Source organism: Sander lucioperca, chromosome 22, assembly GCF_008315115.2.
Source record: "Sander lucioperca isolate FBNREF2018 chromosome 22, SLUC_FBN_1.2, whole genome shotgun sequence".
NCBI classification, from domain to species: Eukaryota; Metazoa; Chordata; class Actinopteri; order Perciformes; family Percidae; genus Sander; species Sander lucioperca.
In genome coordinates, this window is record NC_050194.1 from 13,535,394 (window position 1) to 13,558,384 (window position 22,991).

Genomic DNA, 22,991 nt, shown 5'->3' on the forward strand with positions numbered 1-22,991 from the left:
CCCTATGACGTTCTCGCGATAGCGGCACATTCCCACAATAGCACGGCACGCTCTCGCGACCACGTGGTGTGTATGTTTACATCCGCTGCATACAGAGTAGACATACACGTGTATAGCTCAAAATGCGTACAGATAACACACCATTTGACTTTAAGAAAGTGGCGTGTATGTTTATGCAAAGTCATGATGCCATGTTGCTCAATTCTTTGCTGAACTTTTGTGGCACACTTGTAACACTGACAATTTGAGCGAGTGTGTCAGAGTTGGGCACGCACAGAGTGCAGAGGTTGAGAGAGAGGGAGACATGAACGGCAGCAGCGTCTGACTGCGTGCAGAGCGAGAGCTTTCAGAGGGCACATGAGTAAACTGCGTGAGAGGGGTTATTATTGCACGTTAATATGGATAATAGTAAACATGCAAATATATTTATTGAGCACGGAATAGGTTTTTGCGAGTGTATAATTTCTGTTCATAATGTAATGTACTTGCAAAATATAGTTCTCTGTGCTCAAAACATACAATTATATGCTCAGGAATGAGGCACATATAAAGCCATACATAAGGAAGTCTAATCAGTCAACAATATCTGTTTTGATATTGTTTGATATCTGTTGTTCATCTCGTGAAACACGGACATTTGGTCAAGTGCCTTTGTTGTTCTTATTGACGCTAAAAGTATCCTTTAGCGTCCGCTGCACGGTATGGGAGCATCCCCTGCCCACCCGCAGCGCTACAATTGGGCCCGGGCCCACCCATGTTAGGTCCGGGCCCGCCCATTTTGACCCAGGCCTATAGTGAGTAGTGGGTGATTTTCATTCTAGCAGTTCATCCAATAAGCAGCCCGAGGAAAGCTTTGAGTGGAAGCTTCTCAGCCAGTCAGCGGCTTCTACCCCACGTGTGGACTCTTAAGCCTGCCCACAGGCTGCATCGTCACCAGCAAGTGATCCAATGAAATGAATGACGTTGGCGCGCAAGCTTTTCAAGCAAGCTCAATGAGACAGACACAGACGGTAGCTATTAGCTAATATGAAACGCAAAGCAAAGCAACTTTTCATTTAAATTCAGCAAGAAACTCCTGCCATTTTAAGTAACGCGGTTACAAGTGACGAGTTACCATCCTGCTCGGCCGCCCTCTCCCCATCAAGTCCTCCCGTAGCCACCCCCTCACACCAGCAAGGCAAGTAGGCTAACAGTTAGGCTGTTATTTCATGTCGATACAGTTCTTCTGTCATTCTGAATTTATAAGAAAAAGTTAAATAATTTTGGACAGTTCCCTGTCCGCCGTAAATGGAGAGAGAGAAACAGACCCTCCAAAGATATAATTCTGTTTCAGTCTTTTTGTGTATTGAACGTTCAAAAGAGATAAATGAAGTTAGGCTTACTGCCAAGGTGTATGTCTTTGCCCGCTTCAGCACAGAGCTGAGGACAGCGACACAAGGGCCACACAGGTAGGCTACTGAGTCGCTGTCCTCAGTGCCGAAGAAAAGCGCTGAAACGGAGATGAAGGGGAACCCGGGGTTTTTTTTGGGCTTATTTTAACTGGCCCATCCAGATTTCTGGAGGCCCACCTACAATCAAAATCCTGGCGCCGCTAGTGCCCCTGCCTCTCCCCGTTGCTGGCAGCTCCTCGCCGGGCGCCGCGACCGGCTCTGGTCGGCTTGGAAAGAACGGGATTGTTGGGTTCAGGAAAACAAAAACTGGGTTGGGTTCGGAAAACGGGGATACCATCGGAGTTCACTAAAACGCAGTCTACAAAACCTTGGGAGTATTACGCACACGCGTGGTTGTTCTTTATAAATCCCGACTTTTGCGAGGATTGCGACGGCAAATTTCACCCTGTTTCACGCAACTTTTTCTTGCTTAACAGGTTTTATAAATGAGGCCCTAAGTGATTGTAGACTTTCCAGTAAGATTACTGACTTATCAGTCAACAATACATTTGTTTCGTCAGTGCATTAAGGTAAGATGCTGAACGTTTTAGAACAACACCTTTTTAAATTTAAAGATCAGACTCAAATGTACAGTCCTGCTGTCTCTCTGTTGATGAGTTTACACACATATATTGAAAATGTGTATATTGAAAAATCTGTTCACTTGGGTTGCTGCTGTTTATAGTGGCCCATTATGGTCTATCCACGGATATGTTCATTCTGTCTTAAAGAGTCATATTTTTGCTGCTTATGTCCAAACTACTGTTGAGCTCGTGAGCAGGCGTGTGCAAAGGCACAGTACATTATGTGCAGTCACAGCCTGCATGTATTAAAGCACCCATATTATGCTCATTTTCAGGTTCATAATTGTATTTTAAGGTTGTACCAGAATAGGTTTACATGGTTTAATTTTCAAAAAACACCATATTTGTGTTGTACTGCAGTGCTCTCTCTCACTGCTGCAGATCCTCTTTTCAGCTGGTCTCTGTTTTAGCTACAGAGTGAGACCTCTTTTCTTCTTCTTCTTCTGTACTATCTTTGATTGCACTTGCACATGCAGTAGCTCAGATGTAGATCATGTCAGCTAGCTAGCTCCATACACAGTAAAAGAAAGGCTGTTTCTACAACTTCGGTCAGTTACAAGGCAGGATTAGCTGGGAGACTTCTAAATGAGGGCGCACATGTAAGTAGTTCTTTTGTAGATTATGGTGAACTTGTGTGTGTTGTAGCAGTGCTTTGCTACTGAGAACGAGGTAGCATGCTAGCGTTAGCATGCTAGCGTTAGCATGGTAGCGTTAGCATGCTAACGCTACGAGCTAATGGTTGCGGTTAGCCTGCTTGTTTCGGCTTGTGACGTCACAAGCCGTGCAGATTTTGAACAGCTCACCCAGAGACTGAAGGCAGGACACATTCAGAAACCGTATCTCACTCTAAACAGCATGGGTGGATTTTTTTCAAAGTTTGTATGTGTGTGGAAGCACCAGAGACACAACATAACACCCCAAATCCCAGAAAAAGTGATTTTTTCATAATATGGGCACTTTAATTAAATTTATTATGTCAACAGGTTCCACGTATTTTTATTCGGTTAGTTAAAAGCAAAAATATTAAGGTCATTTAATTTAACTAACTTCTGTTACAGTAACACAATGATTGTAAATTCAGCTAATTACAATGTTTTACTTCTGATCAACAAGAGATACTTAAGCTTAACCAAATTAAGTCAGTTACGTTATATTAACCTAAATAATATATGTACAGGCTACATATTTTACATTTGTCAATTAAGCATATATCTTATTTGTAGTCATTAAATAATACATTTAATTTCAGTTAATGAAAACATTAGGTTTTCATCCACTATAAGTTTTACTATTTACTTTGACATAATTTAAGTTTGTCAACAGGTTCCACACAAATGAATTTGGTACACCCAACATAGTTTTCTTATTTCCTTTATTCACCAACACAGCAGTGATTCAGTAACATTTTGGTGCAATTCTATACACTACAGTAACATTGTATACAATAAAGTAACATTTAAATGCATGTACACATTTGTAACATGGAATTACAGCTGCAAATCAATTGATTGATAGCAAATTAATAAATAATTCACACTTTTTAATAAATAACATACTTTTTACGGTTTAATAAATAATACTTTTTACAATTTTCAAATTTGTTTACAACAAAATAATAGTCTCTCCATCTAACAGCCTTTCCACTGGAAACTTTATTTTAGATGTTAACACTTTAACAAACATCCACTCTCTGTTAAAGTAGTATTTCTTTAACGGGTATATGAAAGATGGTCTGATGCTTGAACTTCGTTGCAGTTGTTTTTGATGCAGCTTAGTGTTAAAACATCCACAAAATATCCATAGTTATATATCAACCGTTTTTGCGCAGCATGGTCTCTCAATTCTACATCACTTCTCTAGTAGTGCCACTCAACTACCACTTTTCATGTATGGTAAAAGTTTTTCAAAAGTTTGCAAAACAATTGGTTGTTTTCCTCAAGTGAAGTTTCTCTGCTCTATTTTCAAACAGGTAATAATTTTATTCAGTTTCGGCCCAAAATATTTCTCCTGTTCTATGGAACATTCAGCATCCACATAAGTGATTGTCTCATTCGTACAGTTAGTTCTTGAGCAGCTGTACCTTGGTTGAAAGTCTGCAAGCATCCATTTGAAGGAAGAGCTTTTGAAGTACTTCAAAGAAGGCTTTCAGTCCGTTAGGATAACTGAGGGCACATGCAGAGGCAAAGTCTCCCAAGTCGTGCAGAACTTCAACACCCTCAATCACAATTCCAACATCGGCTGGAGGAGTGGTGGTATCACCTCCCTTAACATTGATGCTGTAGATACCAAAGGTAACTTCTCAAGCTCCCTCTCAACAGCTGTAGCATCGGCTTCCTTTACAGAGGAGAAAGAGCAAGGAGAAAAACAATTATATTAGAAAATGTTTTACCTATGCAATTCAGATTACCTGTATATAATCATTTTAATAGCATCACCCAACAGTATGTGTATAAATAATAAGATGAAGTAATGCTGGGTGACTGTAACAAACTAGAGATCATTTTTATCATTTACATTTAATAAACACTGACTAAGCACTTTATTAGGTAGGGCAATCTAATGCAATCCAACAGCTCTGCTATAGATTCTCTTTAACTATACTTAGATATTTTCATCTTCATTGTTTTTGTTTACATTGTGTTCCAAATATTCTCATGTAGGTAGACAATACTAAAACATTTGTACATTAAAACTGTACACCGCCAACACCCACTACAACCTCACTAATTAACTGGAAGTAAAATTATCACCTTACTGTTAATGTCCGAAAAAAACTCTAGATGTACAAGTTTAAAACAATAATGCTTACACAAACCCACATTTCTATAAACATGTTAATTGGATGACATCTCAAACAAGGTTACCACCACTTTGTAGATGTCCACATTTAACAGGGAAGGGAAAGAAAAAAACAGTAAAGAATCTTGTTTGTTTTAAATCTCTCACGTACGAAAACTGAAGTTTTTGTCCCTTACCTTCTCACAACACTCATTAATAGATAAACCCGAAAACCGGCCTCAATTGTTTGTGTGATCAGTGCTGTATGTTGAGAAGCAAACTTTTTCTCATTCCAAATTTCAATACATTTGATCCCTAAACACAGCTACAGTGATAAAAAATTTGAAAGAAGCACAAGAGTTGCTGTTCAGGCAACTATCAAAACCCACCTTTATAGCCTACTCTTAAGGGTGCATTCACAGATACTGTCTAGTCAGTCAGATTCACTAGTCAACATCAACTTATAATTCCATAATTTCTACCAACAGCAAAACATACCTGTGTCATTGGGGCCATAATGATCCTGATTTTCCTCCCTGCAGAGCCTCCTTTGTTCTTCAACACTTTCATGAGCTGCTCAGTGCGTTGGTCAAGTTGTGTAAGGAACTTTGAGAGAAGGGGAGTAGTAGTAGTAAGACAAATTCTGCCTCCATCTGAAAACATGTCCACAAACACAAATTATATTAATGGTACCTACTACTAAAACAGTCAACATTCATTATTTTAGTAATAACTCATAAAAAAGGTTTTTCTATGTTCTGCCATAACGTACCACATGCAAGCTCCGCAGTCCAGCTATAACACATCAATAAGGAGGGAGCTGACAAAGGCTATCCCAGCCAGGATCTGAAATTCAACATATTAACAGAAGCCATCAACTACTGAAATGCATTACTTGCATTTAAGAGAGCGCTATACCTTAAAATAAAAATAAAAAAATCTATTCAGAACAAGATAATGAAGCTGTCCTCCAATAAATGTTCCTAAAAATATGCAAAACCCGATTTTACAGTAATTAGGTAGTTAGTTATGATCTTACCTTATGTGTAGGTCTTATCCAGACAGGAGCACAAATCATCAACGAAGCAATTGTTCAGGATCTGAAATGTTGCAACATAATGATTACTAAAAGAGACAAATGTATAAAGATGTTAACAGATCAATTATTGGGGCACATTTTACATGGTTCTTAAAGCAACACCATGCAACTTTTAGCTGCAGCTGTAGTTCCAATGAGACAACCTGTAGGGGGACCGAAGTGGAGGGTAGCGGGAGCTGTAGTTCCAATGAGACAACCTGTAGGGGGACCGAAGCGGCTGGTAGCGCGAGCTGTAGTTCCAATGAGAGAACCTGTAGGGGGACCGAAGTGGAGGGTAGCGCGAGCTGTAGTTACATAGTGTTGCTGAGCTACAATATGACAAAAATGTCCTTAAAGCCTGCTTTTACATCATTCTTTAGCATGACTTTCACACACTCAACCCAATTAAAAAAATAATGAAAAGATTAACTAATGATTTGGCTGGGGGGGCTATATATTTTATACTCTAAATAAATGTGCAAAGTAAACTTCCAAATTCACCACAAATAAGTAGATGGGTCAACTCCACAAATAGGCACCTTTTCTATTGTTTATCTGTATTAGCTAAATGCAGAAAGTTTAGCGCGCAGCGAGCATGACACAGCCACAACATTCACTTCAGGCTCAGAGGCTAACATTAGTAGCAGCATGCTGCTTGTGGTGTTGTGGCCTGCCGGATTACCTGTTCTAATAAACCGCGAAAGCGCCGCGGCCACACCACTGTGGAAGCGACCCCGAACGTAATTTTTCTGGTTGTTCACCCTCTCCCTCTGCTCCACTCGAGCTGACCGGAGCTAACCACTAATCTGAGCTAATTACATTGGGCCACCAGCACTAAATTCAAGTTTAGAAACACTACAACACACGTTAGATATAGCTAAGCAGCGCCCTGCTGGATAAACAGCAAACTGACCTGGGTCATACAGCTAACGTTAGCTAGCTAGCTAAGTCTGCTAGCGAACATATCGAAGACCCACCTGATTTTACAGCAGTTTGCATCACAAACACAAAGTACAATCATGCTCAACATGAAAATATTACACAACAGGTTCGAGTGAAAGAAAATGTCCTCCTACCTTTTTCCAAATAAGACACCAAACACCAACTGCAACTTTTCCGTTACCGAAATTAACCGAAGGAGGGTCAGGCGGGGTCAGGTCAGGAGTTCAAAGCTATACGCATGCGCAGTCTGACGCATCTCAGTCTTCTCCTTTTTTGGTTTAAATGGCAGCTGGTGTTTTATACTGCCATCTTCAGGATGTAACAAGTATTGCAATCCTAATTCACTTTAATTAAATGTTTTGGGATTTATCAACACATTAATATTTTTTACAGGTAACAATAGACACAATTACATGGACTTTACTTGAAAATAACATTTTAACCTAACAAAGACATGTATTTTAAGTAAACTGAACATTAAACAACTATTTAAAGTGCACAACCCCCCGATTCAATTTTTTGAGTGTACAGAGTGAGACCTCTTTTCTTCTTCTTCTTCTGTACTATCTTTGATTGCACTTGCACATGCAGTAGCTCAGATGTAGATCATGTCAGCTAGCTAGCTCCATAGACAGTAAAAGAAAGGCTGTTTCTACAACTTCGGTCAGTTACAAGGCAGGATTAACTGGGAGACTTCTAAATGAGGGCGCACATGTAAGTAGTTCTTTCGTAGATTATGGTGAACTTGTGTGTGTTGTAGCAGTGCTTTGCTATTGAGAATGAGGTAGCATGCTAGCATTAGCGATAGCGTTAGCATGCTAACGCTACGAGCTAATGGTTGCGGTTAGCCAGCTCGTTGCGGCTTGTGATGTCGCAAGCCGTGCCGATTTTGAACAGCTCACCCAGAGACTGAAGGCAGGACACATTCAGAAACCGTATCTCACTCTAAACAGCATGGATGGATTTTTTTCAAAGTTTGTATGTGTGTGAAGCACCAGAGACACAAAAGAACACCCCAAATCCCAGAAAGTGTTCTTTTTCATAATATGGGCACTTTAAGAGAGCTCAGTGCTCTACTCTCTATTCTAGTTTATCATTCACTTAAGTTCTATTAAATTATGCATTTTCCAATATATTTTCCAATATTTTAAGCAATGCTTGAGCCCTACTGTTGTCTTACAGTGTGTCATACTTAACCACCATGATCATGCATACAAATGTTATGTCTCAATCAACCGATGTAGCTTACTGTAACGCTTTACAGTTACTCCCAACACCGGAAATACCAATACCAGCAGTACCAATTCAGACTAAAGCCATTTATTTCTTTATCAGATCTTGATTTTATCTTTTATTTTAACCCATTGTGACAAATCCGTTAAAGACAAATGGATGATTATTGTATTTTTTTTATTTCCTTTAGTATTAAGTGTATTGTGGTGCAAATGATAACATGAATGGCTTTATGCCATTATTTCTGAAAAATGATTGGTATTACAGAGAAGATATCTTAAATGAAGTTTGTGTTGCATTCAAATAGGCCATTCAATGAAATGTTACAACCGAGACAAAACCATGCTTCAAAGCTACAGGCAACACTTTCACCACACAAACTCCGCTAGAATCATCAGGTTATAAATATAATCTTTCTAAAATGATTTAAAAGACAAGTTGAAACCTGTGCTATGGAGCTACAATGTGCTGCAGGAACAGTGTCACTAAGATGACAATTAATGTAACTTCAGTTGCTACAGTTGATGGTGTGGAAGTCGCGTTTGGAGCTGCTGTGGAAGTCGCGTTTGGAGCTGCTGTGGTTGCATTTCCAGGGACGGAGCTGCAACACACAAAGCTGTTGTCCTGGTCGGTGCCACTGGATCTGAATGTCACAAAGTGAACATTCGCGCCCATCACTTGATCCATGATCCAAGTCTGGAAGTCAGACACTCAGGCATAAACCTCAGGAAAACCAGCTAGGGCACAAGGTATTCCAAAACTGGTAATGCCAGCCTGGATCCACATTGAGGATTGTTTGCATTGCAAAGGTCCACCAGAATCCCCCTTAAAACAGAGAGACAAAACACAAACTGTTAATTAATGCTGCAAAATGAGACTGTAGTAGTCTTATCTAGCCTAGCACATTATCACTGACAATAACATTTTAAGAAGAAAAACAAATAGTATTTAAGTATTCAGTACAGCTGCTTCAAATATTACAACAATTGGTTATTTTAACCTGGCACACTCCTTTGTTCTCTTGTCCTGCACAAATCATTTTGTCAGTGCTGTTTAGTCCTTGTACTGGGAGGTAGTCACAACTGCACTGCTTTTTTCCAATGACAGGAATCTGAACCTCCTGCAGTGAGTCAAAGGCTACGTTGGGCTCTGTGGGAGAGAGGGAATGAAATAGTTTTGTTTACTTTTGTTGCACAGTTTTGAGGAGATTTTTTTTTGCAGCGTATCTCTTGTCAAAAACATTTGTACCATATACATTAATTTGTTCATGAGACAGTGCACCCTGTACCTGAGTTGTCAACTATGCGATAGAACAAGAGGGTGATAGAGGATTAATTGCCAGGAAACAAGATAAGAGTCTACAGTAATGCTAGCAGCTCTGTAAAGCTTAATTTATGGTCGCCGTGGTGTTCTGGATGGGAGGTGCGCACGGCATAATATGATGTCACCTCGGCTGTCCTTTCCGCATTATTATGGAACCCACGCAACTTCTAGGCAAGACCCGCCCTTCAATAGCATTCACACACTACCATGTCTAGAAGTTACGTGGGATTCATAATAACGTGTCGTTTCCAGCACAAAGGCTGTCGCGGCGCATGGTTGTGCAGCTCTGAATTTTTGTAACCTGGTGTGCTGCGCTTTTAGTTCAACACATTTTGCTGGAGAGTGTGGGAAAAACATGAGAGATCGTTTTGTCAAAGCTAAAAAAACAGCTTCATGGAAAGAGTGTTCTTAACAGTGTTACAGGCAGACAGTAATTTCGATTTGGAGATAAACAACAGTCACATTAATGATTACAGTAGATAAATGTAATGTTTCGTGGTACATCGGTGTTTAACATGGATGTGTTTACTACTGTTGCCAGGCAGCCTGGTTTCCTTTACTTCCGGTCTCTTCTTCTCTACTACTTCTTGCTTATTTACAGATTTTTGTTTTGTCTGTACGCCCTCTGGTGTTTCGGAGAATACTGCAAAGAACAATGCGTTGAGCATAAACTCTGTGCATGCTAAATGCTAATGTCAGTATGCTAACATGCTCACAATGACAATACAGTAACATGATGATGTTTAGCAGTTTCTTTCTTGGGTTGTGATGCCAATACCAAAGAATTTCTAATAAGGGAAGAAGTTCCACTCTCTCGTTACTTCCGGCTTCTGAACTGGTTGCAGTTCCACCAGAGTTCCATATAGGGGGGCGCTCACAGGCCAGTGCAGAATGAATGGGACTCTATGGAGCATACCCCTCAAAATCCACTTTTCTCAGGATATCATTTTTTGTCTAGTAATTTGAATGTTGCATTTGAAAGGGGAGACTAAGAAAATACACACTGCTGGGTGTTAGATTTTTTTAAAGTGGCTTTTTTGTTCTAAAAAGCCTTTTAAAATGTCAATGACGTCATACACATATACGGCCAGAGATTCTGCTTTACGGCAAGCTCTGAGTCGCTTCCTTTTTTCTCTCGAGGCATCGACAACACAGCTGACAGATTAGACTCTCCCTGTTAATACACGTGCTAGAAAGAGGTTTGCTAATGCTTTAAAGACCACGCCGAAATATTCACTCTGGCATTCTGGTTCTGCTTCGGATGCCGTCAAGCGGGATCTCCGATCGTAATCTGTCCTTCACTGACCAATCAGCATTCATTAGCAGAATGCTAGCGTGTTATGGGCAACAACGACTCAACCTGTAACAAATCGAAAGGGCATAAGTACTCGTTCATTCAACTTTCGACCTATAATCCATGTTGAACTTGCAAAAACTACAATCAAATCTGAGATTTCTCAACGACAATCAGGCGAAAGAGACAAATTTAGCCGTCTAGCTCCATAGGGTCCCATTCATTTTGCACTGGACCGTGATCACCCCCAGTGGAACTCTGGTGGAACTGCAACCAAAGTAGGTACAATGGGGCTTAATAGGGAGTGGAACGGCTTTCCGTAGACGGGCTTTGCCAATACTCACCATCCTTTCCAAGTGTGCCCCAGCCAGTGGCCCAGCAGGGGGTGGAGTTGTGAAACTGGCTGAAGTTACTTGCCAGGCAGACAGGTCTGATGTAGTCAGTGAAATTGACAGGGCTGCTGAGCTTCATTAGGGCAATGTCGTTGTTGAACGGCACGTTGTTGTAGTCAGGATGTATGATGATCTTGGACACGGTGCGGTTCACCTCATGAACATTGGGGCCAGACTGAGTCACTCTTCCGAAGTAGAGAATCCATGCACTAAGAACGTTTCTGGATAAAAGAAGAATTCAATAAAGACTAATTATGAAGAAAACTAACAGGTTGCATCAAGTTTTATCAGAACTAGACTGGTGGTGTATTAGTAAATGTCAGTTCCTCAATTCAGTAAAAGCAGACTGCTAAAAAAAAAAGCAAAGCAAGAGACTGACCCCCACCACTCTACTCCTGTTTCCCAAGAAAGGAAAGAACTAGACTCAAAATAAGAAGCCCAGAGGACCTGAGCTGACTTAAACCATGTCTCGGGTGCACTTTTTCTAATCTGCATCCATAACTTAAAGACATGGCTAACAAGTAGTCAGCAATGTCAACATTAGTTTAGGCACTAAATTTGCTGCCATTTTGTGTCTCCTGCTCTGTCTGTGTTTTTTTGTGCTCTGCCTGTGTCTGTTTCACTATTGTATAGTTAGGGAAATAGTATGTTGCTTGTTGTCGTCCCAGCAATGTTGTTTTTTTGAGAGCTTGGCACCGCACTTACTCGTGCCCGTAGCAAGACACCTGTCAAGTTTGAAATCCATCGGACTAACGGTTTGAGAGACATGCACATAACACACAGACAGACGTTCCTGCAATTTATAGATCGATTGTTTGTTAGCATTAGTATAATCAACTTTTATTGTATAGGGACACATCTGCATGTATTATTAATAGCTCAATCATTTTTATCTCATTTTAGGGTGATCTCTTACCACCAGTCCAGGGACAGCGGATTTAAAATAGCCTCCAGGCTAATTCTGGCACATTTCACTTTTATGTATTATTAGTGTGCATTGTTCCTGACTTGGATCAGACTTAAATTGCCACGCGTTGCTCTTGGCAGAAATTGGATCAAACCATAGGACCTGAGGGGATCAAAAACAGAACAGCAACATGCTGCTGATTTGGTCAGACAGTCTAATCTTTCAGCTGGGTGTTGTAGCCTAGTAGCTAGCTGTTTTGTTATCGTTGCTGTATGATTTAGTAGAATTTAGTTTTTCAGTGAGCATGTTACAGCTAAGTAAGCTAACCAACACAGGCATCTGGTCTGAATTGTTGCTAATACAACATTCTAATCTAGCATGTCAAATTACTGTTGGTCAAAGTAACTGTTATGTGTTTTACTCTTTTCACTTATGGACTCTGGTGTATGTTTACCAGAGTCATTATAACCTAAAGATCAAAATGGGTTAACCAACCCGAATGTCAACAATGGTGCCGGTTTTACATCAGTTAACACAGCTCTTTTGAATACTATTATAGACATGGCTAACCCATGTATGTGTTGTTTATGTGCATTGTAGCCCCAGAAAACCAATTCTACTGTTCTAACAAAGAAAAGTTAGACTCCTGTAATGCTGACGTAAACCAGGCAATGGCTACCAATTGTTTGTTAGCTAATAGTGAAGCGTGACTTTGTTCTTATCGTAGGGTTTCCCATCACCAAGTTCAATAAGGCAACAGATGCGGGTGCTATGAGTTTCTCTTACGTTATGATGCAGTGGGCTGCTGTGAGTACCCACTGGTCACTGATCTGGCCATGCCCCAGCTGTGGCATTCACACCACCCACTATCCTTGTGTTCAGAGGTGCCAGCCCACAATCTGACAGAGCAAAGACATCTGTGTGTCAATACACATGAAGTTAATTGAGGCTGTATAATGTGTGAAGCTAAAAGTGTTTTTTTTATTTGTAGCTGTGTTCATTGTTACAGTGCATCTCTGGAATATATTACATGGGACTGTGCTTACCCTGAGCCTTTGACCCTGTAGGAAAGAGATAAAGAGTTGGTGACATATGTATGACTCAGTGTTTGTGTGTTTAATGTTGTTAGACCTAACAAACCTTTCCATGGATAGGAGTATTAATGAACAGCATACAAAAACAAATGAAAGTTTGACTCAATGTGGCGCTTTATTTGATCTCTGCCATGCAAATGAAATGCTGACAATTAATAAGTTGTGCTATAATATAGAAGGCAAGTTTTACATCAGTGTACAGATAAATTATTTCAGATGTGGTCAGAAGAGTACACTTACTCTCACGCTCCTGGTAAAACTAAAGATTGAAATCTCATGGCCAAAATTCCAAATGAGTTGATGTTTTTGTTTCTCATGCTTTTTGGTAACCAAATTGATTTGTCTTAATTGCTGAAGACTGTAGCTCAGAGGCTTCCGCAGGGTTACTAGTGGAGTGTTTTATTTAATATTTTAAATCCAGTTTTTTTACAAATTAAGGGTAAAAAATGGGCAAGATGGACTATCCCCATCCTAGATTTTTCTGATTAATGGTCCCCAAAAAAAGCACGAAAAAACAGACGGTCTGGTTTCCAGTCTAAATGTTTAGAGGTTTGTTGTTTTTTGCCGTGACTATGAATAATATTGATGTTTGTTGGTAGTGTGGAAGAAAAAGATCTTTCAGGTCCAATTCTGTGGCTGGTTCAGATGAGTTTTATTCACTGCACAGTGGAGACAGAAGTTCACAAGAAGATGTATAATTCACTCTGACCAGAGTAAGTTTCTGACCAGGTTTTATACAAAGTTACAGGAAACGGACTACCTCTTTGGCAGGGTCAGACCAGGGTTACCTGACCCAGTTAATCGCTTCTTTTGTCAATTTAAACCAAGCCAGTCAACACAGGTGATGGTCATAACAACCCAGGAGCAATGCATACCAATTACCTCACGTGCTGGAAATAGGTGGGGTGGTTTACACTAATATTCAGTGAACAGTAATGTTGTTAAACACTCCAGTCCAGGGGTCCGTTTCAGAAAGCAGGTTTAGTGAAAACTGAGTTTGTTAACCCTGAGATGAGGGAAACTCTGGGTTTTCTGTTTCAGAAAGGGAGGTTAATCAAACCTGAGAGAGAGAGGGGTAACTCCAGCCCGTTTCAGAAAGAGAGGTAACTTAGGCTATGTTTAGATGGAAACGATCTGAAGAGAAAATGCAAAGGTGGCGTTGCGTTCTCACTTTTTATTCCACATTTTAGACGGACAATTTGGGGGGGAAATCTGCATGCATGGTGACGCAAAAGTGTGTGAAATCCGATGTAGTATGCACACCAGGCGGCTAGGTGGTAGTGTGAACCACTGCCACACAACACCACCAAGTCCACGTGCCTGCGTAGAACCCATGGGCGTCAGTTTGGTTTGAAATGTGCTGGGGACAGAGACGCATTCGGAAGTACATTTCCATAAGTGCTGGGTACAATGACACATTCATTTTTTTTTTCTCTTTCGCGCAGGTCATGTTTTGAAAGACGCTGTCCTGTAGCTTACTAATGAATAATATGTGTTATGGATTTTTTTTTTTTTAGCTAAATTGAGCTAGAGGTTTTCAAAAAAGTGGCGGGTACAAAATGACTCATGACGAAATCTGGTAGGTACGTGTACCCACTGTCCCCACCGAAATCGACGCCTGTGGTAGAACCTTCCTTCTACTTCTCTGCCAAACCCCCGCTGACACGGTCCTGGTTTGGTGAAGCAGTTTTGGAACAACAGATCTGGGAATTTAAACCTGCAGATCCGAGTTTCCCGCAGCGCACACACAGACTGTAAACAGTAAACACACACAGACACACGCGCACACACACGTCTCACACACACACACACACACACACATACACACACACTGAGGAGTAGGAGTGCGTCTGTTCGCTGCCACACTTGTGTTCTTTACAGAGGAGCCAGGAGAGGCGAAAAGGAGCAGACTTTAGACGGGAACGCGACGGTGGAGCGTTTTTAAGATTTCCACTCTGGAGGGTGGTTTCACTTTTTTTGCGTTTTTAAGCCCCAAAAACGCCGTCGCCGTCTAAACGAAAGTTTTCTTCAATAAACCTCGAGTTTCTCTCAGTCTCCCCCCTCTGACACAGCGCGCTTTCATTCATTCATTCAGTCTGTATCAGGCGCAGTTTGTTATGTGCATTAAAAAATAAACAGTGTTGGTTTATTAACCATGTAAGGCAGACTATAACACGTTTTTTTTTCTCAAAACATGGCATTTCCTTTTGACGATCCCGATGAAGAAGCTGTATTACTTCACAGGGAGTTAAACATACACCGGGAGATGATATTGAGGCCCCGACTATAGATGCACAGGGGCGCAACTACCCAGTGTCAGAGGGGTATGCAGCAACAATTTTAAACACTTAGTGTGCCAGACATCATCATGTATGTGCTTTAAATAATAAAGGTTTATCAGCAACATTAACGGTTGCCCTTGGAAACCTAATTGTGACAATTGGCAAAAAAAAAATCAGCAACCCCTGGTTGATGTGATTTGAGTGGTGAGTGGCTTTCTATCTCTGTCTGCACTATTTTCCCCCCAAAAAGGACACAGTGAATAGGTTGGTCAACAGAACTTCAAACCATACTGGACATTTAGTTTTGTGTGGTCTGACTAATAGAAGCCCTACGTGATGTCATCACTGGTCTCATCTCTACTTGATGCCATCGCCGATCTCATGTCTGTCTCATTCACTCCTTGCCTGTGTTCTTCTCCACTAAGACATATTGTCACAACAATATTATGTAATAGATTTTTCATTAGTTTTTCCATATTAATAATATTAAGAAATTAATCTGTTGGTATCAAGTGGCTCCCCCTACACTTCCACCTAATGTTAGACCTACCTGTTGCCTTCCCCTGTCTTTCCTGATCCACCATCCTCACACCTGAATGAAATGAACTCACTGTTAAATATAGCAGCCTAAATTCAATTCTTAAATCAGCCTAGTGATGGCATCAGATAAGACAACTATTATGCAGTAAGGTTGTGCTGCTGTTGAAATTACATTCACATTTTGTATCTTTTATTTATATATATATATATATATACATACTCAGAGTTTCCCATCTCAGGGTAAATCAACTCAGAGTTCAGGCTTAGACTCAGAGTTTGTTAAACCTCCTTCCTGAAACGGGCTCCTGCTGTCCACAACCAGAACTAGTGTTTGGTAGCTACTTGAATTCCTCATTTTACAGCCTGCAATTTCAACCTTGCACACAATTTAGGGACTTATATATGATTTAAAGGACCATAACTTTCAAATCCATAACCAATATGACCATACATCACTGTCATCTGTGTGACAACACATCCAAATATCTCATCTGGGCCGCCCCCTACTTTACTCTGTCTTGTCAGTCAATTTATGAACTTATTATTTTATATTACACTAATGATAAAATCACATAAATTATAATATTGCTAATATTTTGTAAGCATTTAAAACATGTAATAGTTTAACAGTAAAAGAACTGATAATTACAGTTTGATTAACTATCAATTTACAATTTAGTAATGATGGTTACTCATTGTTTTAACTGTGTTTAAAAGAAACAGGAATTTCGACATAAAACGATCCAGCACCAAATCTACAGGTACATTCTTAAAAATGACCATGAAGTTGGATCAAAACCTCTAACACTGTTAACAAAAACTTTAAAAGAGAGAGGATGTATTGGTTTGAAAAGTCGTTTTAGCTTGTTTTTATTTTATATTGTCTTTAATGAATCTTTAATTGTTTTAACTGCTATTTAATGTTTTATGTAAAGCACTTAGAATTGCCTTGTTGCTGAAATGTGCTATATAAATAAAGTTGCCTTGCCTTCTTATCTGACTCTTGGCAGCCTTTCCCCAAATGTCAAACAATTTCTTTAAGAATCAGCTTTGTTTTTTTAAAGTAGAGCTAGAGGCATAATAAACTCATCACTTAACTCATTTCTGTTATAGACTAATAAAAACAACCTTTTTTTATTTGAAACGAAACGGTCTGTTTCAAAACAATGTGACATTGAAATCAAAATGACTGTCCTTGCTGCCCCAACCTGTTATTGTGATTATTTTAGTTTTAACTGGATGCATGAAGCAAGGTGTACTCCTCCTTAGAAATGAAGGCATGAAGAATAACAGGTTGGGCCAGCAAGGGCAGTCATTTTGGTTTCGATGTCACATGTCACATGTAACTCATGTTGAAATTGAGGTTGAGGTTGAAATGTTTAAATGTCAATCTAGAAACCAGGGGCGGTTCTACATTGACTTACACCCAGGGCGAGACCCCCTTCGAGCGTCCCACACCCTCCCCCCCAACAACATAAGTGAAAGAGAAAATTATATTTCTCAATTGCACAAATCCTTCATTAGAGCATTTGAAAAACACACAAGAGAATCCAGTTATTTAACTATTGCAATTACAACAGGAAACACTTTTTAAGGTGTACAATCTCCACCTCCAACATTGCCAAAAGACAATGAACACAATTCTGCACAAAATATGACAGTATAGGTTATCAGAACTTAAAATAAATATACACTATATACATAAATGTGCCAACAATATATACAATCATAAATAATTAACAAGAGCAGAGAGCAACAATAATATAAAATATTAAGAAGGCTCTACCCTCTCTTTTGGATCTGCCGGAGATCATCAAAGGCGGCAGACCAGAGAGGCATAGCGCTCCCGGCTGAGCTTCCAGCCCCCGCTCGCGGCCTCTCGAGCGGGGATGTTTACCCTCTTCACGGGCCCCACTCTGGCCGCGCTTCACGGAGCTTCGGCCGTTTGTGGAAGAGGCGCTCTCCCAGCCCGGGAAACTGAAGGTTCCCGTCTTTCGCTACGCCCCGTTTACCCGGGTTCAAGGCGACACAGAAGCGGGCTTCCCTTCGGTCCCCCCTCTGGAGCAGAGTCTGGCGTCCATCCTGCTTCCGAAGGCCACTTTTTTTCGGCCACCAGAAGCCTACGCCTCCTTCGCCCCATGGATCAGGTATGTGCTCAGGTCACTGACCGGGCACACCAGTGTGCGGCCCAGAGTCTCGCGGCACAGAACAATATAGCTTTGCTAGCCTCCGCCGCCTCTGCCATGGCCATTAGCCTACTCCGGGAGCTGCTCCTCCGGAGCTAGTCATGGAGATTGGCAAAGCTATGACCGTGATCCTCACCCTGACCACGGCGTCCACGGTGGCGTTGTCCAGAGTCATGGCGTGGCAGACTGTGGAGCCAGCGAAACATCTGGCTCCACAGGACACAGCTACCCACTGACATCAGACGCAAGCTTCTGTACGGCCCCATAGCTCCTGATGGACTATTTGGGCCCCGCCTACAGACAGCCACATCCCATTTGCACCAAGCGGAACGATTTTGAATGCTCGGCTCTTGGAAGGCGGCTCCTCCACAGCAGCGCCGTCGCCGTGACAACAGCGGCATGAAAGGAAGCGCGCCACAGCCTCTGCTGCGGCTGCGTTTTCCCAGGCTTCGAGCTCCGCTCCTCCGCCCGGCCCCCCTCCACAGCGACTGCCAGCTCCACATGACTGGCAGGCCTCTCGGAGCCGGAGGACCATGAAGGCGGCCCCCACCTGGTCTAACCCACCCCAGAGCCCCCCAACAAACAGCGGCGTCGGGGTGCGGGAAACGTCTGTCCACATACAGTTGAGAGATGGAAACACAATGGCCCTTTTAAGGGCCACCCCCACCCATCTAAAGAGCAGTTTCCCCTCAGCCAAGCAGCCCCTGTTCCCATTGAACAGTGCGCTGACAACATGACAGTCGTTCCCCACACAAGTGCACACCAGCCCACCGCTGCACGCGGAGCTCTACCGCTCTCTCACTATGCAGACAGCAGGAGCGAACGCTCATTCACTATGAATGGTGCCGCACAGTCATCCCTCTCCCCGCGGCCATGCCAGCGGGACGAGGAAGACAATGACCCGGTGACCGCTCCCGCCTCTCACGGCGGTGACCGACCCTTTCGTCAGAGCCCTCCATGGGCTGGGCGTCACAATCTCACGTCTCGCCCAGCGGCGTAATGGGCTCTGCGCTCCTTGCTGACCATGTCTGTAAACAAACATACAGACATGTGCACGCCTGCTCTCAGAGTACAGCGCAGCATTGATCAGGCTGACACACATGGACTCATGGATGTCAAAGCTGATAACACAGGGCTATACACTTCAGCTCGCCTCCCCCCCGCCTCGCTTCGCGGGCGTATTGGAGACAACCGTGTCATCCCAGGCAGAGCCACATGTCATGACAGAGCTAGGGGAGCTACTGTCATGGAGCGCTCATTCCACATGCTGACCATCAGACGTGTTGGAATGTGTGCGCCACCAAGAATGATTTACATCTGTGGATCTGAAAGACGCATACTTTCACATCCAAATCATTCCCAGACACAGGAGATTCCTGCGCTTCTTTTCCAAGGGGCCCATTTTCAGTACAACCGACTAACGTTCGGTTACTCACTGGTCCCCCGCACATTTTCAAAGTGCATGGAGATGGCACTTCAGCCGTTGCTGAGGCGTCAGAGTCCTGTTTTATCTGGACAATTTGCTCATCCTGGCCCCCTCTCGGGAAACGGCGGCGCTGCACACTGTGGCAGTTCTGCAGCACCTGCAGACACTGGGTTTCGCCATAAACTGGCAGAAAAGCTCATTGGTTCCCACACAATCGATAGTTTATCTGGGCGTAGTGCTAAACTCGATTGTTATGAGAGCCAGGCTGTCAACACCAAGGCAAGACGCGCTGCTCTCTCTCCTGTTGCGCACCACGCCACGCGCAAAGGTGTCAGCGCTGTCCGTCACGCGCCTTCTGGGCATGATGTCCGCGGGCTACATGGTGGTCCCCCTGGGGCTCTGTCACAGCTGGACGGCGCGATATCTCACCGCCCCCCAGTGATAACCCAGCGACTGTGGGGCTGGCTGCTGAGCGGGAACGCTTGCAGAGGTTAGGCTTGCCTACTGCCGTGGTGCGCACTATTCAGAGCGCGAGAGCCCCCTCCACAACAGCGTGTTACGTGCGTTGGTCCGCTTTCCAGCGCTGGTGCACAGAGAGGGAAACAGACCCTATATCGTGTCCTCTGCCTCTCGTGTTGACTTATCTCCAAACATTGGTAGATAACGACCTGGCTCCGTCCACAGTCAAAGCCTACGCAGCGGCCATTTCATCCTGCCACGAAGGCTATGGAGAGAGAACGTTTTTTGCGCACCCCCTAGTAAAGCATTTTTTGAAAGGGGTCAGACGACAAAAACCCGCCGTGCGCTCTCTCACTCCCCAATGGGATCTGGCCCTGGTGCTTCGAGCTCTGGGAAGCCTCCTTTCGAGCCTTTGGCACAAGCCTCTCTCAGGTTGCTGTCCCTAAAAACGGCGCTTCTCCTTGCCCTGACGTCAACCAAGCGAGTGAGCGACTTATGTGCGCTGTCAGTTTCACTGTCCTGTCTCTCCATTAGAGGGGACAGGAGAGCAACCACCCTACAGCCTAACCCTTCTTTCACACCGAAAATTTTAACAAATTCCTTTCGGTCGAGGGTTTTTTCCCTCCAGGGTTTTTCCCCCCCGCCTCATTACAACGACGTGGAGGAGGTTTCCCACCGATTGTGCCCGGTGCGTGCATTATCACAGTACGTTTTACGCACGGCGGACATAAAGCGGACACAACAGCTGTTTGTACACTATAGGGAACACTCCCAAGGAGCGGCCCTGTCAAAACAGCGTCTGTCTCACTGGCTGTGTGAAGCTATCACCCAGGCCTATAACACGGAGGGGGCGGAGCCCCCCCAGGGCATCCGGGCACATTCTACAAGGGCACTATCGGCATCAACAGCTCTGTTCAGAGGCATGTCAGTAGCCGACATGTGCGCGGCGGCCTCTTGGGCATCCCCATGCCCTTTCACCCGTTTCTATTTGCGGGATATGTCCGAGCCCTCTCTACTCACTCGGTCCTATCCTCACTCAACGACGGCTGATGCCCCGTCGTATGTGGGCCGGGTGCCGAGAGGAGAGCGGCGTCCCACATATATGTGTAGCCTATGTATATATGTACATATGTATGTATGTATGTATGTATGTATATATATATATATATATATATATATATATATATATATATATATATATATATATATATATATATATATTTGTCGCTATCACACATCCTCTCTCACTGCCATGCACGCCTACAATCATGATATGTGCCACTGCATGTGCACTGCCTGGGGTCCTCCCCTACTCTGGGTGGCTGGGAGGGACTCAGGCGTCCCATAATTATCAATCATGTACTACCCTCACCAATCATGCACGCCTGGCCTCTCAGCTAGGCCAAATTATTACCATGGCAGTCCCCGTTACCTAGATAACGGATTATCTGATACAGTCCCCTGTCAGTGCATGAGAGAGAGACAGAAGGGGAAAAAAAGTTTAGTCTATGTTCCACTGTGGGCTCTGGGTCGCCGGTGGCATTGACTACAACAACTTCGCCCTAACCCAATAGCGTGGCTTAGAGGGCGAAGCCTATACGAAATAGAACGATAGTTACGTTATTGTAACTCCAGATTCTATGAGTATAGGCGTAGCCCTCTAAGATCCGAGCCACCTGCTCCAGTTACATTAGCTGAAGAAAAAGCTTATGTTCGGAGCAGAGCTACGGGTCCGCTCTGTTTATATACGGTATTTGCGGACGTAGTTGAAGCCCGAGCGGCACGCTAGGGCGGGAAAGAAAATCTTCACGACTGCGCATGCGCGAAGGGATAAACCCAATAGCGTGGCTTAGAGGGCTACGCCTATACTCATAGAATCTGGAGTTACAATAACGTAACTATCGTTAATGGAAACAATACAGAGCATCGCCGCCTGCTGCTATGGAGACGTATTGCGTTTCGCGCAAGCGCAGAGCGTACGCTCAAGTCGGCGTCGCCTCAGTGTGTTCTGAGGCATTTTTTGGACCTCGGGGACCCGACTGATCAGTACGACTGGCTTTTCTGCCGCTGGTCGGCCCGTCTGGTTGGTGTGTCAGGGCCCTTATGTGTTTTAACCTTTTCTCTTTTACTCTCAACGACTCTGGTGTATGTTTACCATTATTACAACCTAAAGATCAAAACAGATAAGACAGATCTTGAATATTATAGATATAACTAACACATTTGTGTTTTATGTTCATTGTAACTGTAACTGACTCACATATTGGAAAAGTGTCTTTTAACTCATCTGTTTGTAAGATCCGTGCTCTATTTCAATGTGATATTGTTTCTCTTTCACCCGGAATAGCTTATTGAAACAATCGTGTAAGCAGTTTATGCTGGAAAAAGGTTTGGACTCTCCCACAAAAAATCCTTTTGGTCAATAAGGTTAAAGAAGTTTCATTCAAAATTATTCATTGGTTAGATCCTTTTTTGTCAAATTCAAAAATGATATTGACCTGAGATGTGCCTTCTGTGACTCACATACTGAAAATATTGCATCTGTTCTGGAAATGTATACATACCCACAAACAGTGGCAAGATATTTGTAGATTTGTCTAGAATATTACCTGTAACTTTGAACTTTTACTGGAAAATGTAATATTTGGTTTTGTCAGATATACTATACATGAAAAAGAATATTTTCTTATCAATCTCATAATATTTGCAAAGTTTTAGATTTATAAATGTAAATTTGCCAAAGTAAAACCTCACTTTATTGTATTCAAAAAAGAAATGGAGCTATACATTAATTACGTCATCAAAAAAACAAAAAAGCCATTAAAACTGTAAGATTGTGCTCCCTGTTTAATGTTTTACATTAAGTTATTCTCAATTCTTTGCTGACCTTTTGTGGCACACTTGTAACACTGACAATTTGAGCAAGTGTGTCAGAGTTGGACACGCATAGAGTGCAGAAGTTGAGAGAGAGGGAGACATGAACGGAGCGCAGCAGCGTCTGACTGCGCGCAGAGCGAGAGCTTTTCAGAGGGTTCTCTGTGCT

The 22,991-nt window shown here is 42.7% G+C and overlaps 1 protein-coding gene, 1 long non-coding RNA gene and 1 pseudogene across 4 annotated transcripts in view; 1 reads left to right on the plus strand and 2 right to left on the minus strand.

Annotated features, from left to right (window-relative positions):
* si:ch211-180a12.2 overlaps positions 1-22,991 on the plus strand; it is an 86,660-nt gene that overhangs the window by 35,822 nt on the left and 27,847 nt on the right. The window lies entirely within an intron of this gene.
* Positions 4,309-5,912, minus strand: LOC116061573. 2 transcript variants are annotated; one of them, XR_004107742.2, is made up of 4 exons: positions 5,832-5,912; positions 5,565-5,638; positions 5,291-5,445; positions 4,309-4,322 (listed from the first exon to the last, which is right to left on the minus strand). It is a non-coding gene; the product is annotated as an uncharacterized LOC116061573 (long non-coding RNA). The 2 variants fall into 2 exon arrangements; XR_004107741.2 differs by lacking the exon at positions 5,832-5,912 and having other exon boundaries at positions 5,565-5,694.
* On the minus strand, positions 8,486-13,164 carry LOC116061565 (annotated as a pseudogene).